Source organism: Stenella coeruleoalba (genome assembly GCF_951394435.1).
Source record: "Stenella coeruleoalba genome assembly, chromosome: X".
NCBI classification, from domain to species: Eukaryota; Metazoa; Chordata; class Mammalia; order Artiodactyla; family Delphinidae; genus Stenella; species Stenella coeruleoalba.
Window position 1 is genome coordinate 38,453,275 of NC_137152.1, and position 12,696 is coordinate 38,465,970.

A 12,696-nucleotide genomic window follows, 5' to 3' on the forward strand; every position below is an offset into this window, starting at 1 on the left:
CAAACGACTTGGGTCCTACCTATTCTGTCTGCTTATAGGCCATGGCATGAAATAGCCATTGGTTTCGATCCTGCCCCTGACACGCACTGTGTGATGGTGGGAAAGGTATCTATATCCTTTGGTTGTGTTTCTCCATTTCCAAAATAGGGATTAAAATATTTACACTAAAGGATTGCTGTGGTGAAATAAGTGAGGTAGCATATGGATACATATGGTGTTTGTCATGGGGGATATTACACTGGTGGGGCAGAGAAGACACATAAACAAAAGAGCAGTTGAAGTGCAAAGGAGGAACACAGGGATGGAACCTAGAAAAAAAGTGATGAGTGGGGTGGCCACAAAGCAGGAGGAAAACAAGGAGAGGAGACTCGTGAGGGTGAAAGAGGCCAACTGGACTTCCCACACCCACTGATCACTGGGTTCACATACTTGGTTCTGTTGATATAAGGCTGAGTGACATCTATGCCTTACACTTAAAACTAAAATAACCAGATTGGCAGTGTTGTGTTTATTCAAGGAGTATTTATTGAGAGCCTAGTCTGTTCCTTAGCCCCTTTGTATATGGGAAGGCTTTAGCGAATTAGCCAATGCAGCCCCTGGAGGCTGATCTGAGAAAGCAGCAGTGACTAAGGTTCATTATAAATATAAATGTGGGCAGTACACTGGTACTAGATGATTCTGGCAAGAGTGTGGGTAAAGGGCACAAGCTCCCTGTGCCAGAGATTCCCAAGATCACCCTCAGGCTTGATGATCTGTTAGAAGGACTCACAGGACTCAGAAGCTGTTATACTCATGGTTTGGTTTATTACAGTGAAAGGATACAGATTAGAATCAGTAAAGGGAAAAGGTGTATGGGATGGAGTCCAGGAGAAACCAGGTGCAAGATTCCTTTCCCAGGGGTCCCTTCCCAGTAGAGTTGCATGGGGACATGTTTGTATATTCTCCCAGCAATGGTGTGGGACAATACATGTGAAATGTTGCCAACCAGGGACGGTCATCTGAGCCTTGGTGTCCATGTTTTTTTTGGGGGGAGTCAGTCACATAGGCATGCAGAGTTCATGTGACTGATCTCAGTTACTCAGACTATATCTCCCCAGAGCAAAACCAGACAGTCATCATAAATCACATTGTTAGGATAAACTTATTTGATCCTGCTGGTACAGCATGGCCCAAGGTCTCAAACATGCAAAAACTCTTATCAGGCAAAATATTCGAAGGGCTCAGAAGTTATCTCTCAGGAGCCATCCAAGGGCCAATCCCGGAGGCAGGCTTTTCTTTGGTATGTGCAGGATTTGAGCAACCCAGGCCCACTGAGGTAACCCTTTCCTGCACATCCCCCTCTAAGAGAACAGAAGTTTGCAAAGAGAGATTTCCTATGATCTCTTGTTTATAATGTATTATTTCCAATAACCAAATGCTAGTTTCATAATGGTGTAGGGAGGAAAAATATCTTTTTTCTCTATCCTTTGAAGTTCTTGGCTGGGGCTGCTGTAACAAAAGAAAGATAAGAGAAAAGCATATTAATTTGTTTAATATAAGTTTTACAAGACCCGAAGAAGTGGTTAAACCTGAGCGTTTTATGCTAGATTTGATGAAGAGTGGGAAGTCCTGGAAAAATGTGATAAGATAAAAAAGAATGTGAGCCGAGTGTAATAAACTAGGGGAAACATTAAGGCCTGTCTGTTCAGATTCTTGTCAGTGTCCCTGTGTCTTGGAGATAAGGATGCTCCTTTCCTCCGGGTAGAGGGAGGGCACCTCTCACATGAGGGTCTTATGACCTGTTTCAGAGAAAGGTCAGAAAATCCTGCCTGTACTTGCCGCTTCTTAAATTCCTTCAGCTGGAAGTATTCAACATGTCAAGGTGCCATATTTTGGAGTAGTGGTTCCTGAACTTCATCATCCTCTAAACTTGATTATCTAGTGTCATCATCACTCAGACAAAACCCCCCAGTCAACCAAGCCAAACCAAACCAAACCCAAAACCAAAGACAAAAAACAATCTTGTCTGAGCCCCTGCCGGGAATCAAGCTCCTTGCTCTGGGCTAGGCAGGCTCTGAGGACATAGGAATGATTGATTCAGGCAGGATATAAGTTCTCAAAGAGCTCAGAGTTAATGAGTAGAGAACCATCCAGAACATAATGATAGAACAACTATGATGAGAGCCATGGCAGGGGAGAGCCAGGGGATGATCAGAATACAGAGGAGAGCCCTGTAACCCAGGTGGTCAGGAATGGCTTCTCCCAGGGGATGGTGTGAGTGCTCTAGGTACTGCTTCACTATAAGTACATTTCAATCTCTCTGTTACTACCCTTAAAAAAAAACACCTCACTGCTCTGTTATCCTCATTTTATAGGTCAAGTAATGGAAGAGAAGAGAAGAGAAGTATCTTGTTCAAGGTCAAATCACTAGTCCCCAGTGCAGCTAGTTTTCAACCCAGGACTCTTAGAACCCCTATGTACTTCTCATTATAACCATCTATTTGCTTTTAATATTGTCTTCTGTCTTAATTCACATTCACCATACATATGTTTCTTTGCTCTGCTTGTCCCATAAATTCTTTCTCTTTAATTCATCAGGAGTTTGTTTATTTATTTATTTTTACAGCTTTAGTGCCAAACCACCAAAATATTTTTCAAACTGGCTGTACAATTTTGCATTCTCACCAGCGGTGTATGAGGGTTGCTTCACATCCTCATTAACTCCTGGGATGGTCAGTCTTTTTAATTTTAGCTATTCTAAAAGGAGTGTGTGGCATCTTCTTGGGGTTTGAATTTGCATTTCAACATGTTGAGCCTATTTTCATGTGCTAATTTTTCATTCACATTTATTCTTGTCTGTTCACATTTCTTGTTTTATTGGGTTGTCTTTTTTTTGGCTGCATTGATCTTCGTTGCTGTGTGCAGGCTTTCTCTAGTTGCGGTAAGCGGGGGCTACTCTTCGTTGCGGTGCGTGGGCTTCTCATTGTGGTGGCTTCTCTTATCACGGAGCATGGGTTCTAGGTGCGTGGGCTTCAGTAGTTGCAGCATGTGAGCTCAGTAGTTTAGGTGCACGGGCTTCAATAGTTGTGGCACATGGGCTCTAGAGCTCAGGCTCAGTAGTTGTGGGCACACGGGCTTAGTTGCTCTGCAGCACGTGGGATCTTCCTGAACCAGGGATCAAACCCGTGTCCCCTGCATTGGCAAGTGGATTCTTTTTTTTTTTTTTTTAACATCTTTATTGGGGTATAATTGCTTTACAATGGTGTGTTAGTTTCTGCTTTATAACAAAGTGAATCAGTTATACATATACATATGTTCCCATATCTCTTCCCTCTTGCGTCTTCCTCCCTCCCACCCTCCCTATCCCACCCCTCCAGGCTGTCACAAAGCAGGTGGATTCTTAACCACTGTGCCACCAGGGAAGTCCCTGGGTTGTCTTCTTTTTTTTTTTAGGATCTACTATTTATTTTTATTTTTACTTGGTATTCTGAAATTTTACAGTAATATCCCTTTGTCTAAGTCGTTATTCATTTGTGTTGGATACACATGGCCTTCATTTCTAAGGCACATTCTTGGATTATTTCTTCGATAATTTTCTCTGCCTTTTCCTCTGTTCTCAGTATCTGGAAAGTTTTAAACTCTAATTCTAGATCACCTTTATTAAGACTTAAAAAAATTGTTTCACTCCTTTTGTCTGTTTATTCAACTTTCTGGAAGATTTGCTCAACTTTTTTTTTCAAGCCTTCCATTGAATGTTTCATATTAGCTACCTGATTTCCAGGAAGTTTTTTGGAAATCTGTATCTTTTCACTTCAATAAAAAATTAAAAAACAAAAAACATCTACTTTTTGGGAATTCCCTGCTGGTACAGTGGTTAGGACTCCACGCTTCCGCTGCAGGGGGCATAGGTTCTATCCCTGGTTGGGGAACTAAGATCCTGCAAGCCTCACAGTGCGGCCAAAAAAAAGTGTACTTTTCTACTTTTTCTTAATTAATGGATGATTAAAATATAAACATACACTTAATCCAATTAAGGTCTCTTTATTGAGTTCTGAAACCAATATTATGGCAAATTCCAACAAAATCTTGGAAATTCATTTTTTTCCCTTCCCAATGGAAGAGTTTACAGAGCACTGAAGTTGTGTGTTGCCCATAGACTTACAAACCCTGGAGTCCCCTAGCCTTGACAATAACCTTTTGTAAAGGACAAAAGATGGCCCATGGGAGCAGAAGTTCTTAGGTTGTATCAACTTTGGAGTGTTTTCAGTGAGTTGAAAGCCAGGGAAAACTGGCTGATGTTTGCTCTTTCCCCCAAGTCACCTGATGACTGTCTTTGATTCAGAAATATAGGTGAAGAGGCACTCAAAGGATGACAGAAAATGCAGGGAATGAGGGAATGTAGGGAGTTGTTTTTTGGTTTTTGTTTTCTTATGGAAGAAGATAAATCCCTGACATCTGGTCAGTTTACACTCAAGTTTACGCATTAAAGGTGTTTGGAAATCTTTTTATTGCTCAGGCTTTGGATCACAGACCTTTGTCAGGAACTGTGTGGCTGGGTCAGAAGTCATGCTGAAGACTGGTGTCAGCCCCCCTCAGCCAGGGCTCCTTAGAGAAAAGATTCTTATCTAGGCCCCAGGTAAGGCTTATAGTTGCACAAATTGGTCTATGTCATAGGGACAAAGGCCTCAGGATGACCAGAGACCACCAGATGTGTCTGCTGGGAATCATGAGGCTGAGAATCTGGTGATGAATTCCCCAAAGAGGCACCAGCCCCTCCAGGCTGCTCAGCTCAGGTCGGTCAGGGTCTTGGGCACCTGGAATTGCAGGACAAGCATTTGCAGCAGTTGCGGGTAAGCAGCCTCCCCCTCCTGCACAAAACATTTTGCTCTGGGGTCCTGGTAACAACCACTGCTTCATTTAAACAATTATTTATTTACTTTAAAATTGCGGTTAAAGATACATAACACAAATTTTACCTTTTAAACCATTTTTAAGTGTGCAGTTCTGTGGCATTAAGTACATTTACATTTCTGTGAATGATCACTATCATCCATCTCCAAAACTCTTCATTTTGCAAAACTGAAACCCTGTACGCATTACACATGACCTCCCCATTTCCCCCTCTGTCTCTCTTTCACTCCTGATATTGGTAATTTGTCTCCTCTTTGATTTTTGTTTGTTTGTGTTTTTGGTCCGTCTGGCTAGAGTTTTATCAGTTTCATTGATCTTTCCAAGGAACTAGTTTTTAGTTTCATTGATTTTTTTTCCCTCTTGTTATTCTGTTTTCTTGATTTCTTTTCTGTATTATTTCCTTCCTTCAGCTTGGCTTAATTTTGTTTGTCTTTTTCTAATTTCATGAGGTGGAAGCTTAGATCATTGATAGGAGGACTTGATGGAGTTCAGGACATGCTTCTCCCAAATATGGCACCTTGGCATATTGAAAACTTTAAGCTGAAGGAAGTGGAGAAAACAGCAGAAGCAGGGAGGTCACTCTGACCTTCCTCCTGCCCTCTCCCCTGAAACAGTTCATACACCCTCATGTGAGAGGTGCCCTCCGCATACCCAGAGGAAAGGAGCATTCTTATCTCTGAAGACAAAGGAACCCTAATAAGAATCTGAACAAACAGGCCTTGCTAACTTTCCCCCAGTTTACTACACTTACCACATGCTCTCTGACCCTATCATATTTCTCTATGACTGTCTAGGCTTCATCAAACCTAGAATAAAACTACTCAGGTCTGTTTCCTCAGGTCTTCATTTCCTTATGAAGGTTCCCGTGTCATGTAAAATTTATATTAAATGAATTTGCATACTTTTCTCCTGTTAATCTGTCATTTTACTTTTCAGACCCAACCAAGGACCCTAAGAGGGTCAAGGGAAAATTTTTCCTTTCCTATAACCTTCTTTTCTAACATAAGTATTTAATGTCATAATTTTTCCTCTAAGCACTGCTTTAGGTGCATACCACACACTCTGTTACATTGTGTTTTCAGTGTCATTTAATTAAAAATATTTTCTAACTTGCTTTGTGACTTACTCTTTGATGCACCCATGGGTTATTTACAAGTGTCTTTCATTTTCAGATGTTTGGAAATTTTCCAGGTATTTTTCTGTCATTGATTTCTAGTTTAGTTCCATTACAGCCAGAGAACATACTGTGCATTATTTCAATTCTTTTAAATTTGTTAAGATTTTGCTATGACTCAGAATTTGGTCATATGGACATTGGTTTTCCTTCTTCCACTTATAAGGATCTTTGTGATTACACAGGGGCCATCCAGATAATCCAGGATAATCTCCCCAGCTCAAGGTTCTTAACTTAATCACGTCCTCCAAGTCCCTTTTGCCATGTAAGGTGACACATTCATAGGTTCTGGGGATTAGAATGTGGACATCTTTGCGGGGGTCATTATTCTGTGTATCACACCTCCTTTCCCTCCCGCAAGCCCTTGTGACTGTCACTGTCCCCGGATGGGTCCATAGAGGTGGACAGATGGGGCTTACCTCTAAGAGTAGCAAGGTCCCCATCCCACAAGGGAGAAAAATCCAGCAACAGTCGATGGCCTTAAGAATAATAGTGGCCTTTGTCACCTTCTGAGATGGCCCACACTCTGTCTGTGGAGTGTGTTTCTATCTAAATAAATCTACTTCTTACCTAAAAAAAAAAGAATAATAATAGCGACAATGTTGATCATAACAGGTACTGTTTGCACTGGGCTTGCCATGTGCCAGTGCTTTGCATGAGTTATACTTGCCACTGTCTCCATTTTACAAGTGAGAGTCTGAGGCCCAGCAAGGTTCTATGATTTGCGCAGTGTCACGCAGATGGGAAGTAGTGGAGGAGCCAGGGTTAGAACTCCAGCTTTCTCCACAGCCTGTGCCCCTAAGCCACTGCCTCCAGTTATGACCATGACCCCCAGAGGTCAGGGGAGACCTCCTTAGAATGGATCGTTTATGGACCTAGAATTGTAGGATGGATTTTAGGGTTTGCTAGTGGCCAGATCACTACCTTTTATGAACCTACAGAGAGGCTGTTTGACTCCACTTCTCTCTGTGTCTGACTCTCTGATTCTGTCTCTTCTCCTTCCCTCCCTCTCTTTCTCTGTCTCTCTCTTACACATACACACAGAGCATGGTATCTTATACTTGTGGCTTAATCTACATAATTTAGGGGTTATGCATCTACATAACTCAGGGGATGATGACCCTCAGTACACGTGGGGCATGCCTTACCCAAAGCTCCACATTCCTGTCCAGGATAATCTCCTCAGCTCAAGATTCTAGGCCATTAAAGTGCCTAGTTGTTGAGAGTGAGCAGGAGGCAGCCTGGGAGAGTGAAAGTCTCCTGTGGGCATCTGGGGGGAGGTGGGCAGCAGACCATGAATGGTGCAGGTGTCTGGACAAGGACTTCTGGACACCCCAACACGTGTGTTCCCAAACCTCCCCTCGCCTGCCACCAGGCCTCCCCTTCCACCCAGGGGCCTCTTTAGCCCCCTCCCCCAGCCCTATTCACAGGGCCTCAGTTACACCCTCACCCCATTTGTGTCCTCTCACCCAGCACCCAGTGCTGCCTCAGAGGATCCCTTCAGGACCCTGCCAGCTCCCTGCAAGGGCAGAGGTGTCTTCAGGACACCTCGCTCCTGCCCACAAACAGGGGTCTCTCAAAAAGTCCCTGTGAGGGCAGAACTGAAAATCTCTCCAGGATCCAGATGAAATCCAGACCCAGACCAGGAGTCCAGGGAAGTTCCCGCAGGGCTGGGTGGAAAGGGAGAGGGTCTCTGAGAGCAGGAGTGGGCTGGGTGTCCCGCAGGAGGTAGGATGACAGAGTGCAGGGCTGGGTCTGTGAGGACAGGGAAGGGACCCTGGGAGGGGCTGGGGCAGCATAAGTGCCAGGACTGCCCCAGCTGCTGTCCTCGTGGGCTTTGGCACCTGCCCTAGCTGGATGACAGAGCCAGTTAAGTGCCTTCTCTGGGCCTGAGTGTCCTCATCGCTGACAGGGGTGACAGTGTTTTCTTCCAAGGGGCTCAGTGAGGATTAAGTAGGATGGCACTTAAGAGGTGCTTGGGATCAGCCATAAAAAAGAAGGAAATCCTGGGCTTCCCTGGTGGCACAGTGGTTGAGAGTCCACCTGCCGATGCAGGGGACACGGGTTCGTGCCCCGGTCTGGGAAGATCCCACATGCCGTGGAGCGGCTGGGCCCGTGAGCCATGGCCATTGAGCCTGCACGTCCGGAGCCTGTGCTCCACAACAGGAGAGGCCACAGCAGTGAGAGGCCCAAGTACCGCAAAAAAACAAAAAAACAAAAAGAAGGAAATCCTGCCATTTGCAACAAAATGGATGGCCCTGGAGTGCATTATGCTAAATGAAATAAGTCAGGGAAAGGCAAAGACTGAATAATCTCACTTATAGGTGGAATCTAAAAAACGAAACTCATAGAAACAGAGCACAGATTGGTGGTTGCCAGAGGCAGGGCAGGGGGTGGGGGTTGGGGAATGGGTGAAGGGGCTCAAAAGGTACAAAATTCCAGTCATAACGTAAATAAGCCCTGGGGATCTAGTGTACACACACACACACACACACACACACTCACACACACACAAAAGCACTAAAAGAAAACAATAAGGCACTGCAGTATGTGGTTATGAGGATGGAACTCTGGATCCACATGGCCTTGGTTCAAATCCTGGCTCCATGATTTCCCAGCTGTGTGACCTCTGGTAGGTTTCTAAACCTCTCTGTTTCCCAGGTGCCTCATTTGTAAAATGGAGAAAACAAAACTACCTAACTCAATAGGTTGTTGTGAGAGTATTACGTAAGTTAATATTTGTAAAGAATTTTGAACAGTTCCTGGAATATAATAAACATTTAATAAGTGCTTGCTAATGAAACAATTTTAAAGCATTGAATTAGGAGTGCAGCCCACGGAAGTTCAAGAAGGGACACAGGGGAAGAAGACATAAAGGTCACCTCACATGTAAAGTGGAGGTGATATCAGCACTACCCTCCAAAGTTTATTGTGCCTATTTTGTTACAACTTTCTTAATGTGTTCACTTCGAGAAAGCCCTAGCCTTAGTCCTAGGGCTAAGCCTCCATCCCTTAGCAGGGGGCCTGTCTCCTCCACTCTGGATGGCACTCCTGTTATTGCGCCTCCAAGATTTCCCTGTGGCTCCCAAGGGTACCTTCCCAAAGTGACATGGGACCCCCTTTCCCTGCCATGAAAGGGCCTAGCTGGGTGTCAGTGCCTCATTCTGGGCCCCATGAAGGTCACTCCAGGAGGCCTGACTTCCTGGAGACAGTTAGGATCTGGGGATTCCTGTCCTCCCACTGTCAGTCTGGATAAGCTTCTCATTGTATCTTCATCCAAGTCCTAAAGGTAACTGGCAGCCCACTGCATTTGTGAATAAATGAATGACACTCAAAGGAATGGCTCACCCCCTCCCAGGCTCCTGAGCCAGCCCTCCCCAAGCCCCTCCTCTGAGATTGCCCTGTGAGTGATGTGGAGACAGACCTGCGGTGAACAAAACCCAGTCCCCATTCCTTCCGCAGGAATCGGGCACTAGCCTCTTGGGGTCGGACACTTTTCTCTGCAACACACTTGTTCCACCTGCTGTTCTCTGTTAATAGCGTGTCCTGTAGAAAGCACTCCCCTTGCCCCTGCAGGTACACACAGGTCCCACTCATTTTGTATCATATCCAGTGGATGCTGTGTGTATAACATGAATCCCAGTCATTAATTTTACTCTGCAAGCTACTGGCTATAAATGGTCATTTAGACCACCCCCCCCCCCCCGCCCTCTCCAATAGTTTGCTCGTATCATCCTTGTGCACATGTGTGAGTGTTTCTTTAGCACACAATCTTAGAAGTGGAACTGCTGAGTCAAAGGGGTCAGTCAACAACCTGAGTGCCTACTCTGTTCCAGACACTGCTCCAGGCGTTGGGGAGACTCAAGGAACTAGAAAGCCACATGTTCCTGCTTTGGTGGAGCTGACATTCCAGTGGAGGATAGTTCCAGTTTTTATTTTGATAGATGCTGCCACACTTGTCCAATTACTGACATCCTCGGCCTACTTCTGGGGCGGGAACTTTAAGGCAGGTGGGTGTACTCTTTTGCCTTTGCTCTCTGCAAGACCTTCCGGGTCAGGGCCTGGGATGGTCCATTTGCAGACGTGGGTGTGGAGTGGAGGGAGACAGGGATGGAAGGGTCCAGGGAGTGGCAGGAGGCTGAGGAAGGAACGGTTCACAGGGCATTTGCATAGAAGCCTCCTTGATCACACCACTAGGGGGCCTACGGGAGGTAGGGATAAGGAGTCGGTAATAGAACCATCCTCTCAGGTTATACCCCTGCGTGAGGCACAGATGGAACAGTCCGTTCTGGGAGGTACCACTGGGTAGGTGGCATCTTTTTTGGAACAAACCACTGCGTGGGTTGGAGGGGACACTAAGGGCCGCTTAAGTGTTTCCGCACAAGCTCCCGATGGAAGCAAGAATGTCAGAACCTTGACCGTTTGCAGCCCCCACCCATCCTCCTGATTCCTATCCGAGTCCCAGGCAGGCACCTTTTATTGGACTGAGGCCTCCACATTGCCCAGGCTTCCTTCGCAGCTTCTCGGCCTCCACCCTACAATTTCTTTACCTTTGAATCGGTGGCTTGAGCATGCAGGAGCAAGCGATTGGATCCACGCAGAGGTGAGCGGGTCTCAAGGTGCGTTTTGGGATCTGATTGGTCAACACGAGTTTTTACCAATCCTGAGCTTTTTCTGTGCGCACAGGGGCATTAGCCCCGCCCCCAGGCGCGTGCCGAACTCCAATTGGCCGGTAATTTGGCGCAGGCGCGATGGCAGCTTGGCCAGAGTTTCGGGATGTGGAGGCAGGGCTTTTGGGATGGAGAATCCGTTCGAATCCTGTGTCCGTGACTCAGTTGGTTCACTTGTCAAAGGTGCTGAAGATTCTCCTGTAGCAGAATTGAAAACTATACCTCTTAGTGCAGCGGTGATGGGGGCCGACCTTGCGTGAGCAGCTGCAGTCTCTTGTTCCCCATTTGCCCCTAAACTCAGTCACAGGCCCAGCAAGCGCTTCTACCTCCTTGCATTCATTCATTCATTCATTCTCTCCATTGCTAAAATTGCATCGTCGGATTTGAGATTTAGGGAAATTTCACAAAAGTTACTTTATTAAGCAGAAATCCTGCCCTGGTGGAAGGCCCATGATCCCTGGACCACAGAGCAGGGCTCCTTAGACAAACCCAGTTTCCAGAAGTTGGTGCTTTTGTGATGAAATATTTTCCCATGTGGGTTTTCTTTTTGCTGTTAATTCCAGAAATACTTTAAGCCTGGAACCAGGTTTATCTTGAAACTGTACTGCAATCTAGTTTTAAAACACAGCAGAAATGTTTATCTAAAGGCAACAACAAACACCTGTGTTTGCAGCATATATTTCCAACATTTTCTCTTGTGATGCATAGAAAAGTGGGGAAAGCTACGTAGTCAAAAAGTAAAAATGTGAAAGTATGGGAGGAAAAGCAAACCCTAAAAGTGAATACAAGCATACACAAATGAACCTCTTTTTTTTTTTTTAAATTGAAGTATAGTTGGTTTACAATGTTGTGTGAATTTCTGCTGTACAAGAAAGTGATTCAGTTATACATATATATACATTCTTTTTAAAAATATTCTTTTCCATTATGGTTTATCATAGGGTACTGAATATGGTTCCCTGTGCTATGCAGTAGGACCTTGTTGTTGATCTATTCTATATATAATAGCTTACATCTGCTAACCCCAACCTCCCATTCCATCCCTCCCCCAACCTCCTCCCTCTTGGCAACCACAAGTGTGTTCTCTATGTCCGTGAGTCTGTTTCTGTTTTGTAGATAGGTTCATTTGTGTCATATTTTAGATTCCACATATAAGTGATACCATATGGTATTTGTCTTTCTCTTTCCGACTTACTTCACTTACTATGATAATCTCTAGCTGCATCCATGTTGCTGCAAATGGCATTATTTTGTTCTCTTTTATGGCTGAGTAGTATTCCATTGTGTATATATATACCACATCTTCTTTATCCATTCACTGTTGATGGACATTTAGGTTGTTTCCAGGTCTTGGCTATTGTGAATAGTGCTGCTATGAACATAGGGGTGCATGTATCTTTTCGAATTATAGTTTTGTCTGGATATATGCCCAGGAGTGGGATTGCTAGATCATAGGATAATTCTATTTTTAGTTTTCTGAGGAACCTCCATACTGTTTTCCATAGTGGCTGCACCAATTTACATTCCCACCAACACTGAAGGAGGGTAAATGAACCTCACCCTTGATCAAATTGAAAACCCACAGAGAAAAGTGTTCTTCCAGATAACTGTCTCTGGCTGTGTCAGTAGGGCTCCAGTATTCAATTCAATACAGTCTTCAGTATTCAATTTGATCTTCTTTTCTTTTTGTCAGGATTCCTGAATGGTTCCTGTTTGTTTTAATCAGGATGCTGTCATTTATCTGAAGCCAATTTCTCCAAGACAAAGGCAGACTGGATAAACAGCCTGTTTAAATCAGTTACTGGTCTGGAATTTCCTCAGAATACAGGATTCAGAACTGGGTAAGCAGGTGGCTGGAGTAGTCTCACTATCCTCCCAGGTCCCTTCACCATTTCTCCAGCCCCTGGAGTAGCCCAGATCACTCCAGCTGCTGAGGGCCATAACCCAGCGTGGTGCTTGTCA